The sequence below is a fragment of the Perna viridis genome, chromosome 13 (genome assembly GCF_037379345.1).
Source record: "Perna viridis isolate PV_CMFRI_1.1 ecotype Kerala chromosome 13, ASM3737934v1, whole genome shotgun sequence".
Taxonomy (NCBI): Eukaryota; Metazoa; Mollusca; class Bivalvia; order Mytilida; family Mytilidae; genus Perna; species Perna viridis.
In genome coordinates, this window is record NC_142457.1 from 30099006 (window position 1) to 30115168 (window position 16163).

At 31.3% G+C, this 16163-nt stretch overlaps 1 long non-coding RNA gene across 1 annotated transcript; it reads left to right on the forward strand.

The window, feature by feature from the left end:
* The first annotated feature begins 2907 nt into the window (after nt 1-2907).
* Nucleotides 2908-5783, forward strand: LOC148600283 (uncharacterized). Its single transcript, XR_015917937.1, has 3 exons — nt 2908-3242; nt 3755-3854; nt 4369-5783. It is a non-coding gene; the product is annotated as an uncharacterized LOC148600283 (long non-coding RNA).
* The last annotated feature ends 10380 nt before the right edge of the window (nt 5784-16163 follow it).

A 16163-nucleotide genomic window follows, 5' to 3' on the forward strand; every position in this document is an offset into this window, starting at 1 on the left:
CGTTGTTTACGAATATAGTTCCTTGTTTTTTAGTGTGTTTCTTCCTGATTTTTTTTCTTTGCTGTCATAAACGTTATTGCTTTGTACTAACTGCAGAAATGTGGGGCAAGGATCAAATTTACAAGGTTTTTTTTTTCATTCTGTAATTTTATGTGGAAGTTGTGATTTGATCCTTTTAAAAAAGGTCAAAATTTATGACATTTGGCAGTGGTCACTTTTTATGTCTACGGGGTCTCCCAAGCAAAGTTTGCTAAAAATAAAATATGATGGTGAATTTTTCTAGCACTCTAATATAAATCTGCTTTTATACATCTTTCCATATTGGTGAAGTTTGAATCAGTTTGAAGAAGTGGAATTTTTTTTATATGTCAAGATGGGTCTGTTGAAATGCACTACGAAACTAATTGTGTCCTCGTACCTACAGTAAGTGTTGATGCTGCAGTCGTTCAGAAGCAAACGAATTCAACACAGCAATGAATGCATACGTCAAGTTCCGACTACAGTAAGTTAGGAGTTGTACTGCTCCAGTAAATCTGATTTGCTGACTACTTTGCTCCTGAAACAGTCCCCTCCTTTCCACAGGTTGGGAACTACATCTGAATTCTCGTGCGTTGTTTACCCATTATAAAATTAGAAACTTTTTTTTTATTTTATTTGATGGGGGAATTTTTATTGTATCTGAAGAATCTATTTTTGAATTAAGTTCACTGTAATTGTAACATTCAAAGATTAAAGTTGCACTTACCGTGGTCAGGGAATTTATAATACAGGGACTGGTCACTCCTTACCAAGTTTATAATATGGAGTAGGCATTGCCTAAATCAGCGAGCACCATGAGCTTTACTATATATGTACTGTCTGTGCGAAACTCGTAAAAATAATAATGGACACTACAAAGAAGGGGGGTGACCCGGATGAAAATTTTTGCTTTGCAAGTGCAATATTTTTATTTATATTTTACCAGGAAGCAAAGTCAATATTTCTATTTGAAATATGTCTTTTTAATTAATGGGGGAGTTTTTTTTTCAGCTATGCTTCGATTTTGATAAAATAAACGGAGTTATATTTTTTTCCAAGGTGGGTTAGGTTCTTGACAACAGCAACAGTGGAACAGCGGAAATACATGAAACTTAATCTTAACCTATATTTTTTTATTTGTTTGACTGAAGGAAACGATGAATTTTCTCTGTAAGGACAATCACTTTTGTTACTTCCGGGACAGGACTTTTTTTTTGGTTAGTATATTGGGGAACCTTAAGGGAAATTTAGAATGTACACGTAATAACGGTAGAGCTCACACCGCTTTGCGGTGTTCGCTATCATGTACAAAAATAACTGGTTTTTATTCATGGTAAACTTAAAGCCAGTTAGGTTTACATTTGACATATTTATACTGGGTTAAGAGAAATTATTCAGGGTAATTTTTTTTATAAATTATGAAATTAAGAAATTGATGATGAAAGTTATGATGAAAATACTGAAGAAGGGTATGTTGTCTTGGAATACGATTAAATTATAATGGAAAGTTTTGTTTAGCGAGAAAAAAGCTGATAAAATAAGTACAAAAAGCTTTAGTTGTGCCTTACAGACAAATCAGAAAAATATGTATACCTAACGATTAACAGTTGAAATTGTTTGATCCATTGGTCAGTCCTATTTTGAAAAAGGATGATATTCCTACTGAAAAAAAATCCACCAAAAATCTTGTAAGAATAATTTTTCATTTCTATTTACTCTCTGTATATTAAACTTTCTGTTTTCACCCAGTCTTTCTATCCTTTTTGTGTTAAATAATAATGTGAAGTGAATATACAAACTAATAAATGACAACAGGATGTTAATTGTCAATTTATTACCAATTGCTAATTCACAGGCAGTTTGTATATGCTGTATCAGGATTTACAAATAAATTATACAGGTAATATTAATAACCTGTATACATTAGGTAGGCAAAATTCATTGTCTGGGCATTACAAGTACACCTTCTCTTTTAACCTTAATCTCTAGATTTCATCCAAAATTGAAATATGATCCCAAAATACAAATGGTAAAAATGATAACCATCTTGTCCTCCTGTTATTAATTTATTATTATAGGGCCCTATGCACATGTAAAGGAGTGTATTTTACTGTAGAGTTAGCCTTGTCTCTCCAATACAGAGATTTAAAATTGGGGTGGGTTTTTTTTATGAAATCTTGATTTTTCACTAATTCTACCTTAAAATTTTTTTTTTTTAAAGTTTTGCCTGCTCTGCATTTTATTCTATCAATGCCTTCATAACCTGAAATTCTAGATCCGCCCCTGATATACAGTATATATAATAAGAAAGTACTCTGTACCACCTGACTGTGTGTACCACACAGTCTAATCTGATTGTTTCATTGCTGTATTTTTGAAATTGATTTATTCTGTACATTGTGCTAGTTACAATAATTTGATACAAAAAATATTATAAAAAAAACTTCTTATTGTCAAACTGTATATAGTAAGAATATAAGTAAAATTTTACTTTTGAACTCTGACATGAAGTAGGGAATACATGAACCTGAGGTACATGTATTAAGAACACATACTAAGCAACAAATCCAGTTGGAGGATTTTGGGTATTGGACCCCCATTGGTGGAATGTTTTTTTAATGTATGTTTATTTAGTGAAAAAATGAACACCCAGCCCTTTTTACAAATTTCTGGATCTGCCCAGTATATAGCTACTTATCTGTCAAAGAAGAATTACAGTATTTGTAATCAATTAAACCTCATTTGAACATTAATTACAAGAATAAGTCACAAGTTTTCAGTCAGTGGACTAGACTTTCTATTTGTTTACTTATAGTACAAAACAGGCACTACCTGACAATCCTGCAAACAATTAAATTCTTAATTGAACTTAAAATAAGATATGCTGTGTGCAAAGATTGAAATATGTTGATTGCCATTTGTTTTGTTTTGTTTTGTTTTGTTTTTTTTGGGGGGGAGGAGGATTCAGTACCAACAGAAATTTTCAACAGAACCATATTTAACTCAATCTTTACACATATGGCTTGCATTTCAATATTTAAAAAATATATATTGTTAGTGAATTGAAAAACTTGTACAAACTAAATTTGTCTAGCTGTATTTTTATTTTTTTCAGAACTTTAAGTGAAGACTTGTATTTAAAAGAGAGACACTTACACATTTCTTAGAGAAGAACATTGACCAATTAAAAAGGGCAATTATCATTTGACATATTTACTGTAACGGTAAGTTCTTATACATGCAATACTCAGTGATCATTAAATAAACAATTTTTCTTCATCCACATGTATGCATTTTTTTAACATAATCTTGATGACATTGTTAATAGGCTGAAACAGTTTTGCTTTGAATACACAAGAAGCTTTCATGACGAGCATTCTAACAGAAAGCACACTTAAACTTGCAAAATAGTAGTGGAGATTTTTTATTTTGTTTTTCGTTTCACAGACTATCAGAAACTTTCACTCATGCTATTTGAATGATAAAAAAGTCATCTAATTAGCAACAACCATTTTTCATATTGTTAAAATTGGAAAGTTAGGCTTTATGTAAAGATATAATATATGCACCAGACCCATAAAGGGAGATAATAATAATTAAACTGATTGGTTTTTAATGTGAAAACCTTGTTAGCACAGCTCCTCCAAAACCATTAAAAGATATTTTGATAAAATTTTATGTGAAGAAAAGCATCAGTAGAGATTCAGTGCAGTACTTTTAGCTTTGTATATTGTAGGGACAACCTGATAATACCAGATGACTATTAATACATTGACCAACCTGATGATGGATTGGGTTTTATATCCTGTATAACATGTGGTAACTTGCAATTACAGGTATTACTTAAACATACTATTAATGTTGTGCACTCTGTTGGTTAATTGAGCACAAGAAGCATATTACTTGTAGTTAGTTTTTCAACTTAGCACATTAAGTTCTGTCTTTATACATGAATGAGTTCCATATAAATCAGAATACATTAATAAGTTATAAATACTTGTAAGAAATCTTTAAGAGTTGAAGACCTACAGATTATGCTTTGCGTGGCTTTGAAAAGTGATGGGGGAGAGGTGTGGGTGTTACCTGCTGAAACTGACCAATCACCCTCATAGAATTAGTCAGCCAGTAACACAAATCATGTTTACTCTAGGTTGTTACAATTTTATATTTCAAGGTAGGTTTTTGATAATTGGCATGTTGTTAAGCATCTTCAAGATGCATAGCCTTCTACATACTCTAGGGTTAATTACCATTGACCTTGACATCACATTTTTGTGCTTTGTTTGCATTATTTTTTTTATTAAAAATCTACCCAATACTATGACATTTTTAGTTCTTAACTATTTTTAGGTATCATTATTGGTTGGGATTCTTTGATCAGAATAGCTACTGGTATGCAACAAGAAATTCCTACAAAATTTTAGGAGGATTTTCACATTATATTTAAGGGCAACACTATCATGATCAGGTCATCACTACAAAGTGTGCTGTACATAACATGAGCTTTTACTATTTTTACCATCAAATGAGAAATTGAGAATTTTCTTTTTGGTGATACTGGAGTACAGTAGTAAAGAATTCATAATTGCTACCTAAATATATGTACATACATGTATTTGTGACTGCTGATATCATTCTCACTGAAGCTAAAGTGTTGACATTCAAGGAAGAATAGATTAGATGCACCAGCCGCATTCAAAGAAGGGTACAATTGGAGGAAACTATAGGGAATTAGACATAAGCAACAAACATGTAAATTTTGAAATGTAGTTACACGTTTATTCATCAGAGGAAATCAATTCATTTTATTCAAAACCTCACCATTGCAAAAAAGCGGGGGCGTATCTAGGCCTGTTTTAGTTGTACGCAAAATTACGGCGAGGGGTCTTGGGGGGGAGGGGGTCGCTCAAGGCCCCCAGTGAGTCCGGCAAGGCAAAGCCCCGAGGGAAACTCCTGAATTTTAACAATTTTGGAGCCAGTTTTTCAGAGCCAATACTACATGGTATGCATATCATAAACGTATGTATATGGAAAAGTACAAAATTTCCGGAATTGATGGTTTTGATATCGCGAATTACTTTATGTTGTAATTTGGAGTATCCTTATATATTAAAAAGGATTTCTCATTGCATAAAACCTTTATTTCATCTTTAAAATGTGTGTTTTTATTTTTGTTACTTTTCCCGAAAGTGCGCAACTGCGTATTTGCGTATAGGCAGCTACGCCCTTGCAAAAAAGGTTTTAATTTTCTTAAATAATCATTAATAAATGTCTGCCGATTCAGGAAGAACTTTGAACATAATTATTGTACCTTACTTTGATTTGATATGCTGTAATGTGTATCAAGCATTCATTTTCTGTTAAAGTAATTTTATATCAGTTTACATTCATGACAATATTAGGTGTTTTTATTATGTCAATGTTAGCCAGATTGGAATAGTTTATTTGAACTGTGGTTCTTGCCCATTATATAAGGTTCAAAATGATAAGTTAAGACTTCGATTTAGACATTTAATTCCTGTCAAATTGCATGGGCATCTATTTCATATCCTTAGAAATTATGAAAGAGGGCTGTAGAGGGTTTTCATGCTTTAATTTGCTCATTTTTGCCAAAATTTTGCACAAAATCAACCCAATTTTTACACAAAAGGGGGTGTATTAAATAAAGTTGAGTTTGCATTTTAACACTTTTTGTGTCTGTAGTAATGAACAGAATGTGTTGAACTGCATGATATACTTTTTCAATATAATGATTTGTCTGTAAAAATGGAGATAAAATACAGATACTTTTGTGTTGAATGTGGATATGATTATGAAATGTTGTGAAAGACTAACTTTTTTGTAGTTTGTCAACAATATCAGTATTTTTGCAATGCAAAAAATTAACTATATTTTGTTATAAAGCATGTTCAAGAAATAACACTTATCAAGATAATTTAGCTTCAAGTCTTTTATGAGTTGAATAACTTAATACATAAAAACATGCATATTCCTTATAAAATTTAATAAAGTAATAAATACACTGTATACTTACTAAATGTGACAAAACATTGGTTATTACTTGCTTATAAATAATAGAGATGTAAAATTATTTAAATTCTATAGCTTCATTCAATCTACACATACATTTGTACTTTCTGGTATCTTATCATAATACCTCTTTATACACATGTGCCCGTTTGTATATGTTTATAACTGTATTGAATTACAATAAAAATCCTATGGGACAAAAATAATCCCATTGGACAAAAAAATCCCATGGGACAATGAAGAATCCCATGGGATAAAAAAATACCATGAATTTAAAATTGTAAATATAAGTTTATTTTTATCAAATATTGTAAAATAAAATGCATTTCATTAAATCCCATGCAAATCTGCATCCAATGGTTACTCACATGACATGGTAGGTTGAAGAAAAAGCAGCGCAAGATTTGCAATTTATTGTTTTGCAAATTTAAATTGTCTTGTGTTCCAAGTGAAAGTACAAACAGAACCGGTTGTGACAGTCACATGTAACTTGTACGGTGGTTGTATCTGGAACCATATATCAAATATAGTTCCCAAGTTATTAATTACTCATCTGTTGATCGTAAGTTTACTAGCTAACACACTATTTTTCGTCAAATGTACTCACACTTGCATAAGAAAATGAAGCTGTTTTTTTTTTTTTTTTTTTTTTTTTTTTATTTCGGGTCTTACTAAAGACGTAACGGGAGAGCATTATTTGACTCAAAAAAATTACACTCCACCACAGGGGATCGAACCATAGATCGCTCGGTGACAAGCAAAGCAACAAATCGATTCGGCTAAAGAAGTGATCCTGCAGCCAAGTCAAGTAACCGGGTATTTTAATCTCACTACTACAACGCATGTAGGCAGTCCTGCCACATTTACCCCATTTTAAGAGTCTTCTTACCAGGAACAACTCTCAATACTATCTCAAAAAACCAAACCCCGTGGATTTTTTTTTATTTGGGTGCCAAATATAACATAAGAGCATGATTTGAATCAAAACGTTATACTTTGCCATCAAGGATCGAAGCCAAGACATTCCAGTGACAAGCCAGTGACGAACTAAAGAATGAATCCTTTAGCCAAGTCAATTAATTTTAGGCTTTTTAAATCTCACTACCTACTTCAACACAGGTAGATTGTCACGCCCAAAGCTGGACTTTGCGCCTGGAAATATATACCCGGGGTAATATACTGCATGTGGAATGTAACATGAGCATGAAGAAGGTGAAAAACGCCGAGAGAGAATTTGTTTTTAATTCACTTAGCACAACTGGTTGATTTGGCTGAAATAGTTGACCTGGCCCCCATGGAAATTCGCCTCAAACGACATAAAAAGCAAAATGAAGTCATCCTCTCATTTCAGACATCCCCAATGATCGGGACTACTTTATCTTTTGGTGGTGTTTTGACCATATGTTGTAGTTGTACCTCTTGCGATAACAATTCAAACAAAAATGTCACCGATTTGAAAAAATACAAATGTCAGCTCTTCTAAATCTACTGAATATTCCTTTTAAAGCAATTATTTTTAATCAGATTTTGTTTCAAACTTTTAAGAGAGGATACGAAATGAACATTCTTCTCCCCAGCTTAGGATATTTGATGTTTTATCGTTCATACTTCATGAAACTTTCAAATCTTGGGATGAATTTATCTCAACTATTGATTACTCAGTGTGAAAACAAAGCACAGGGGTTGGAAAGGCCTTGCCCATGCACAATTGGCACTTCAGTGCTGAAAATGGTGCATTTGAGCACATTCAGCTGGGACCCGAGTGCACTACATGAATATTGGGTCAACATTAGCGATCTCGTAAATTGCTTCTTTCGTTTGATGAATGTACTTTCCTTTGTTCTAAAAATAGTATTTTTTAGATACATAACAAATCAGATTTGAGTATCTAGGGTTGATTCTCAGAACTGGTGACTAAAAATAAGGTTGCAATTAGCATGACCAAACAAATTGCATTGGTGCAAGATTTTGCGAATTCTTAACTTGGCCCATTCTTACTCATGCTTTTTTTGTTTATTTTCACATGAATTTGGTGGTGTAACAAATATTTTCTACAAAAAATAGATAGGTTTGTGATGTACATCTGCCTACAGTGTTTTAAATCTCTTCCTTTATTGAAATTTTTTTCAATATTGATGTTCAGGATCTTGCAATCAGGGTTCAATAATTAATTGATACCTGTATCAATGTGACTATTAACTGAAAGATCACATACTTCATGAATATATATGCATTGTTCTGAATAAAACAAATTCCATTGATATATGGAAATAATATTGTGTGATGAAATTGTCAAATGTAACTTATTTTTTGTATTATGGATGCAAATCAATAATTGGAAGATGGATGGATGGAAATTATAATGGCCCTGGCTTTACTATTCTGACAATTAAATGTATTGTAAATTGTGTCTTCCTCGAATGCCAACATTTTATATGTTACCTATTCTTTTAATGCCAACAAAAATATTTCAATAGATGTTAATATTATAACAATAGGTGTTTTTATAACAATTAAAATGTGTTATAACTATTTAACTGTTGCGATTAGTGAAGTCGATAAATGGAACATTATACCTTTTTTATATGGAAAACAGCAGAATTTTAAACATATGTTTAAATCTAATAAACTTGAATTATTAAAATTTGTAAAAATATAATAAAATTTAAACATTTTTTTTTTGCTTTTATTTCACGAAATGTATAAATTATATAATTACATGTATATATATATAATTATAATTTTAACATCAATAAACATTACTTTAAACTCTGAACCTCATATTAATGATTTATTTCATTCTTAATCATTCTAGTGCTATAACTAATTCACCTATTTAATTAAAATATGAATATATTTAGTTTCTACTTTTTATGCCCCAAAGTCATGTGATATCAAATTATGGTAAAAAGAGTATAGTTCTTAAACAACTTATGGCAAAACTGATCTTCTACATTGTGTAGCAATTACAAATATTTTATTAAATAAAAATTTCATACTTAGTAACTATTCTAGTGCTAGTATTCCTACATAAAGTAAAATGATAAATTGGAACATCTTCTAGTTATTGGACTAAAAAAATAATTCAAAAGTCTATTGCACTATACATATACATCTATGATTTTGTGAAGAAAAATTAAGTAGAAACAACCCAAAAAAAAATAAAATAAAATAAGATTTTAACAACTGGAATAACTATCTGAAATATGAACTGAAATAAGTCACCTGTAATTAACCTATCTGTTAATTAGTATGAATGTTTTGATAAGCATGCAACTTTATTGTTATAACCACTGACACCTATTTCTTGATTGCCAGCAAAATTTGACATGTAAATTGTCGGTAGATCAAAGGCTGTTGGCATTCGAGGAGTAAACCGGCAAAATAATAATAATTTTAACATCTGGATATACAACTTTAAAAACATCATCTGTGCAGAGACATCAAACTCTATTGATGACATCAAAAGTTGTATTGATGTCTCTGTTCTGGAAAATATACACATTTTAATTTTCGTCTCTGGTAGAAAATCAAATGGTCCTCTAAAATTTTTCAATGGCCCCATAAAAACTGAAATGACCTAAAGAATTGGTGTGTTCCCATTTCGCCTTAGCTGTGAATTACAGGTAAAAATAGGTAAAAAATTACTAGGGCGAAATTGGTATTTTTATGTTGTAAAAAACAAAACACTAAATGAATGTGGTGTTGTTACAATGATTAAGGCAAAATAATTATGAAATCAATTTTTATAGGTTTTTTCCTTTAAACCACTAATTTAAAATATTTGAAGACTTGTCAAGTTATGATTTGTCTCGATAAAAATTCATTTAAAAAAGATACTAATAATATATATATATAATTTGAATCATATTCTAATACACATACAATTCAGGGACTATTAAAAAAACAACAAATAATTATGTTAGAAAATGAGATATGATTTTTTAAACAAATCTAATGACTGTATATGTATATAATTGAATAGTTACTATCGAAGTACTTATTAAACATGTACACATATGTAGACGTGTAACTCATATTCTTTATTTATTTGTGAATTCAATAAATTGACATTATATATTTGGGAGCATAGATAATTGATAATTAAATGAATAAGCCAAACGTCATATAATTGGGCGATAACTTGCTTATACATAAAGAGAATTCACTTTGGAGATGCAGCCTCACCATCTTTAAGCTTCACTGATTATTGTATATGGTCTATGAACCTTTGCAATAGTGCCCGCTGACCTCAGCCTGATACTGTATTCTGCTGCTGTTTTTAATTTTGTTCTGCAGGAATCCTGCTTTTATTACGATTTTGCTAGTATTTGTTATTTATGTTCGGGTTATTCACAACTGATACTTCTTGGATTCTGTTGGTGACCTGTGGCGATTTTCGTGGTCAGAATTTACACAACCATATAAAAAAAATAATAAAAATAAAAAATGCAAAAAATGGGAATTTCAATTATCCCGTAAAAAGTCGCATAACTTCGACTCTACAAGATAATACTCGACTATAAGTCTCAAATTTTGAATCATTCGGTAGAAATTAAATTTCTTGTATTAAAAAACCACCATTAACTGACTTCCAAGAAAGATTTTTTTTCAAATGTTTAAAAATATTAACCTTACTCCTAGAAAACTGGTCTCAGTATCAAACATAATCTCGCAGCAGTCAGCATACCGACACTGTGAAACTCATAGGCATTCATAATTTAAAAGATGATTATTTACCCAAAATATCTTGTGTAATGTGCACCTGTCAAACTACTGTAACCCCGTCCACTTCCCCTCTTTTGCAAACCCTTGTCAAAGGCAACTGACATTTCATGGGGCATAGTAATTTTGATCATGCAGTTTTCTAAGGAATTGTATCAGTCTACGGTATGGTGTTATTTGTAGCACTTAAGTTATAGCTTATCAACTGATAACAAGTTGTATTATGAGAAGTACATATTAAAAAGGGCATCTGGAGCTAAATTGAATTTTGAGTTGAAAAACTAAAAAAAAGGCAAACTAGTAGTTTGTAGTTCAACTATGCAAGATGTCACTGGGTTTTGTGTTCACTCATCTATATATAGGTTTTCCATGTAAACTGACAACGAGCCTGAATATCACACGAACTGGCGCACTGGTACAGTGCCAATTCAATTTTATTGTGCTACTTTAAAGACAAATTAATCGTCATTTGTAATCAGAATAGTGAATTTAAATAAATGAGTTTAATTTTGACATTTACACAACATCAAGCTTGTGTTAAGATACGTTTGAAAACGATCTCGATTCTTTCCTTCTATCTTAACCCTATTTTTGCAAATTGACGATTAATTTAAACAATCGATGTAAATTGATTCAGTACAAGAGTACTTTGATTTATCTGACAGTTTGTTGTTGGGATGCCGATTTGATATCTTCTGCTTTTTCCCTTGAACCCCACCTTTTCCCGATTACCACATTATTTGAGTTTGATTTCATATACCAGTGGTGGATCAAAAGTCGGATAAAAAATTTCACGCCGTGTTTTGACAAGAGTGAGCAAATATAATTATGTAACCCCTCTGAAACCCACTTTTCAATATAGGTGAATCCACCCTGGTCTCATATATCTTGTGGTTTTCTGTCTCCTATTTATTCTTATGAAGCGCGGTGAATATACATAACAACTTTGTAGGTATATATGTACATCACTGTATAATTCTAATCATAAGATTCTTCATGCTAATAGCTGTTTTTGATTGGTCGAGAACGTCTTTGCCAGAAAGTTCATACTTGCATGAACTTCGCCAGATCGCTCATACATGCATGAACGCTAGTCAACTTGAAACCAATATGGCGGCCGTGTAGTTCGAAAGAGTGTGGCAACGACCTAAACGGCATAATATAGCCGTAAGAAAAGTTTATTACATCCATGTTGATTTTACCGGTACAGTTTGTTTACAGAGAGTAATTTTCAGCTCGGGGAAAAAACTTCAATGCTTGATATTTAACTACAAGTAAATTCGCCCCCAAATTAAATTGCTCCAGAACTAAATCTATCAATACATTTACCGGTTCAACACATTTCCCAAAAAAATCCCAAATGTCGTGATTGAATTATAAGAATTAAACAGCTTTTTTCGGTCGTTCAAGCATGTATGAACGACCGAAAATAGCTGTTTAACCCTATAACATTTTGTAAACCGTACTTTTTCAAGGATATTTCCTCTTGTATGGCTCTTTGGCAAGACACATCAGCGCAGCTTTCAATCCTTTTACCTCTTTCTTTTTCTCTTTGTTTTTGTTTTTGTTTTATTTTTTTTTTCGCTCATTTGTGGTATGTCCACAAAAATGTAATAACACACGCGAACCCACTCTTCCCATACCAATGATTTTTAATTATCGTTCGTCCAACTTGTTTTCATATATATTTTATTCGTCGAAACAAGACTGGCCATTTATTTTAATTGGAGGATATTTCCAAATTTCTCTTTTTTTTTCATAAAGAATACTCCTAAGACCATATCTTCGCTTATATTCGCAATTATGAATTATATGCAGTTTTTACACGATGGACGAACGACGAAAAATAATAATATTGACATATAATGGGCACAGAAAAAATAAAAAATAAAATATATAAATTATATAAATTAATAATAGCAAAAAATATAAAAATAACAGCTAAATCAAGGAAATAATCAAAGTACAAAAATAAACGAACGCTTCTATCGTTTGTTTAAACGAACGCTCCTAGATTGCGTTTAAATGAAAACAATTTTCCCTGTACCTGAATGGTGTTTTTTAATTTTTTAACACATACAATGCAACATTTTGATACTTGTAGCATGTTTTGCATAGTATCACTACGTTTGAACTTGAGACACAAAAAATGACAGAAAATAAGTGTGTTACTGTGGAAAAAAGTAACTGGATAACTTTCTGCTGACACTACTTCATCGAGTAAACACACACTCACACCTGCATGACTTGATATAGAAGTTTTCAGTGTAGGTGCATACATATTATACACATTTGAATGTAAGAATCGCTCACTTAAATTTATTTTTGCTACTTTGTATTAATACCTTTCTAAAAAATAATGTTTTATGCAGTTCTTGAGAATTTTGTGATAAACAGTTATTACCCCTTATACATATTCATTCATGTTGACAATTTTTTTAACAGTTTTGCTGCAAATTACTGTTATGAAAATTTTGTAGTTTACGACAAGTCTGGAATAACAATATTTTATCATACTTTAGTCATATTTCTTCCATTAAGCCTTGACTTGTCTGTAGTCCGAGGCCTCACTTTCATAGCATAAACCATATGGATTTCATGTATTGTGGTAATATGTTGGCAAATTGTGATATTTTTTCATGTAATAAATGGAATATTCTGTCTTATATAGGTTTAAGCAATCAAGAATAGATGTCAACTGTCATGTATTAGAGGTTTGACTGAACAATTGTGCCCTGCCACAGCACTGCAGCCTTATGTATTTGGACATTTGACTTGAAAATAACCTTATTAGAAGATTCATGTAAGCATGCGTATTTGTTAGCATACATCACACAATCATATTGTGCAGTTAGAATGCTGATTGTATCCTTTACTAGAAAAAATGCATTTTAGGTAAAAATATATGTAGTTCATTACCTTATTTCCCTAGGCCAATAGCAAGAAGTGAATTTTACATTTATTTATGTATTGGGGCTATGTTTTTATACGAAATACACTACTTTATCTTTATCAAATTGATGAAACAAGGGTGTATTTTGTTCAGCTTTCTTTATGGAATGAACAGCATCATTTTTTCAGGAGGGAAAAAGCTGTCTTGCATGATGTGCACAGCGATTCCAATATGCCTTGACAAGGATCAAACCGAAGTATGAGAGCTCTGTGACTTTTTATTTTTGTGTCATTAAATAGATGTACTTAGTGAAAAAAGAAGTGTGTTCAGTGCATTAAATATAGTTATTAAATTTACCATGTGTTTTAACTTTTTTTAGTTCATTAACTATAGGGGTCCATGCTACTTATGTTTTTAAGTTCTTTGTTGATTTTATTTTTTTGTGTGCTTTATATGCGTTTGTATATATGCATGTTGGTTGTTTTATCTAATTTACAGGCTACCGTTCATTGAAGATATATAGGTCGCCTTAGGCTGTCGATTTTCCATTCCTGGTTGAGTGGTTGTCACCTTGACATATTCCCGATTTCCATTCTTTTTATACCTTGGATTTGTAATCTCTTGATTATTTTCTGGGGTTTTTTTGCACCTAGCCTTTGTAATATAGTAAATGATTCTACCATAGATTTAATGATTGGATATGAACTGAACACAAAACCAATAAATACAAAACACAAAATTGAAAGAAAAACTTAACACTTTAATATTTCAAAAGAAAAAAACAAAAAAGTAGATCACAACATGTGATTTTGACTAGAAATGAAGGAAAATATTGTAAATGTCTAAAACATAGTCTTCCAAGCAATGCAAGACAATGGCGGAACATAAACATTTTTTTAACGTTTTCTTTATCTGTTGATTTTTTTGCTAGGAATTGGGAAATATTGTCTGTTTGAACTTTGTTTTGTTTTTCTGGTCTACCACATTTTAAAACTGCTCGAGCTTTCCTCTTCTCCACTTTTTTCTTGTTTTTTTTTTTTTTTGGTGTTTATCTTACAGTCCGCTTTTCTCTAGCTAAAACACCAGACCTTTCAGTGATTTTTTTCTTCATAATTATATGTTCAGCTTTATTATATTAAATAGTTAAGTTTAGCTAAGATGATTGTCACGTAGCTTTTACCTATGTTTTATTAATATCATTTTATACTCATTCATGTATACATATATTATGGTGTAATTTACATTATAGAACCATTACTATTGACGCTAAATATCTCTAGGGATCATTTGTTGTCACTGTTCAAACCTGATATTCTCTGAAACAAAACAAAAATAATGCAAAAAGATGTTTAAGTATGTATTTACGTATGATTTTTTTCATGTATTCCTTGCTTGCGATAACATACGGAAATGGAAGACATTTTAATTGCAACATGAAAATTCAAGGATCTTGGTATCTCTATGATAGTCTAAGGGAGTACCATAGTGCAGGAACTGGCCTACTGAAACTATGCTCACCAAAACCAAGACAAGGCTATAGACAAAATTGTTTTATATTACCGTAACAAAATATCACCTTGAACCATGTGCTTTATAATATGCATTTTTCTATAAGCATATGCTAGGATATTGCTCTTGCAGAGATCAAAAAGCATACATTTCAGGAAATTCCAAAAAAAAGATTAGTTTCTCAAAAAATAATAAATAAAAATATTTGCTGGAAGTGTAAAAAAAAATTCCATTGTTATTTTGGTCTGAAAAAAAATTTAAAATTAGGAAATTCCTAATAGTACCATAGTGCAGGAACTGGCCTACTGAAACTATGCTCACCAAAACCAATTTGCTTTCAATTTCTAGATTTACGTGTCAACATCAACTATAAAGTTTGGGGATGCCTCACAGTATATACCTAAAATCATTAAATGAAATTTCCTGTTATGTGGTATAGTGTTACATTTGTAGCTACCTGTCCATCTATCTTACATTAAGGAGGTACCTATGTTGTGTATTATCTTACATTAAGGGGGTACCTATGTTGCGTATTATCTTACATTAAAGGGGTACCTTTGTTGTGTATTATCTTACATTAAGGGGGTACCTATGTTGTGTAATATCTTACATTAAGGGGGTACCTATGTTGTGCAATATCTTACATTAAGGGGGTACCTATGTTGTGTAATATGTAACTCGAAGAATACTTGATTTTTTTTAAAATATGTTGTGCACCTCCTATTAAGGAGAAATATACTGTACTATAGACAGCTCTCACGTTGTCCATTTACGTTGAATCTGGTGCTAACTGGTTTACGATTTTTACTAAACAAAGAAGTCTGCAAGAACAGTAATTATAAATAATTGGGAAATATATATATACATTTACAAATTCATTGTAGTAATCAGTTTCTGTTCCATTATACCTATTGACCCCAGTTTACTTTAATATAATTGAAGAACTTTTCTGGAAGTGAATTTGAAATTGTCTATTACTTATTAGTAG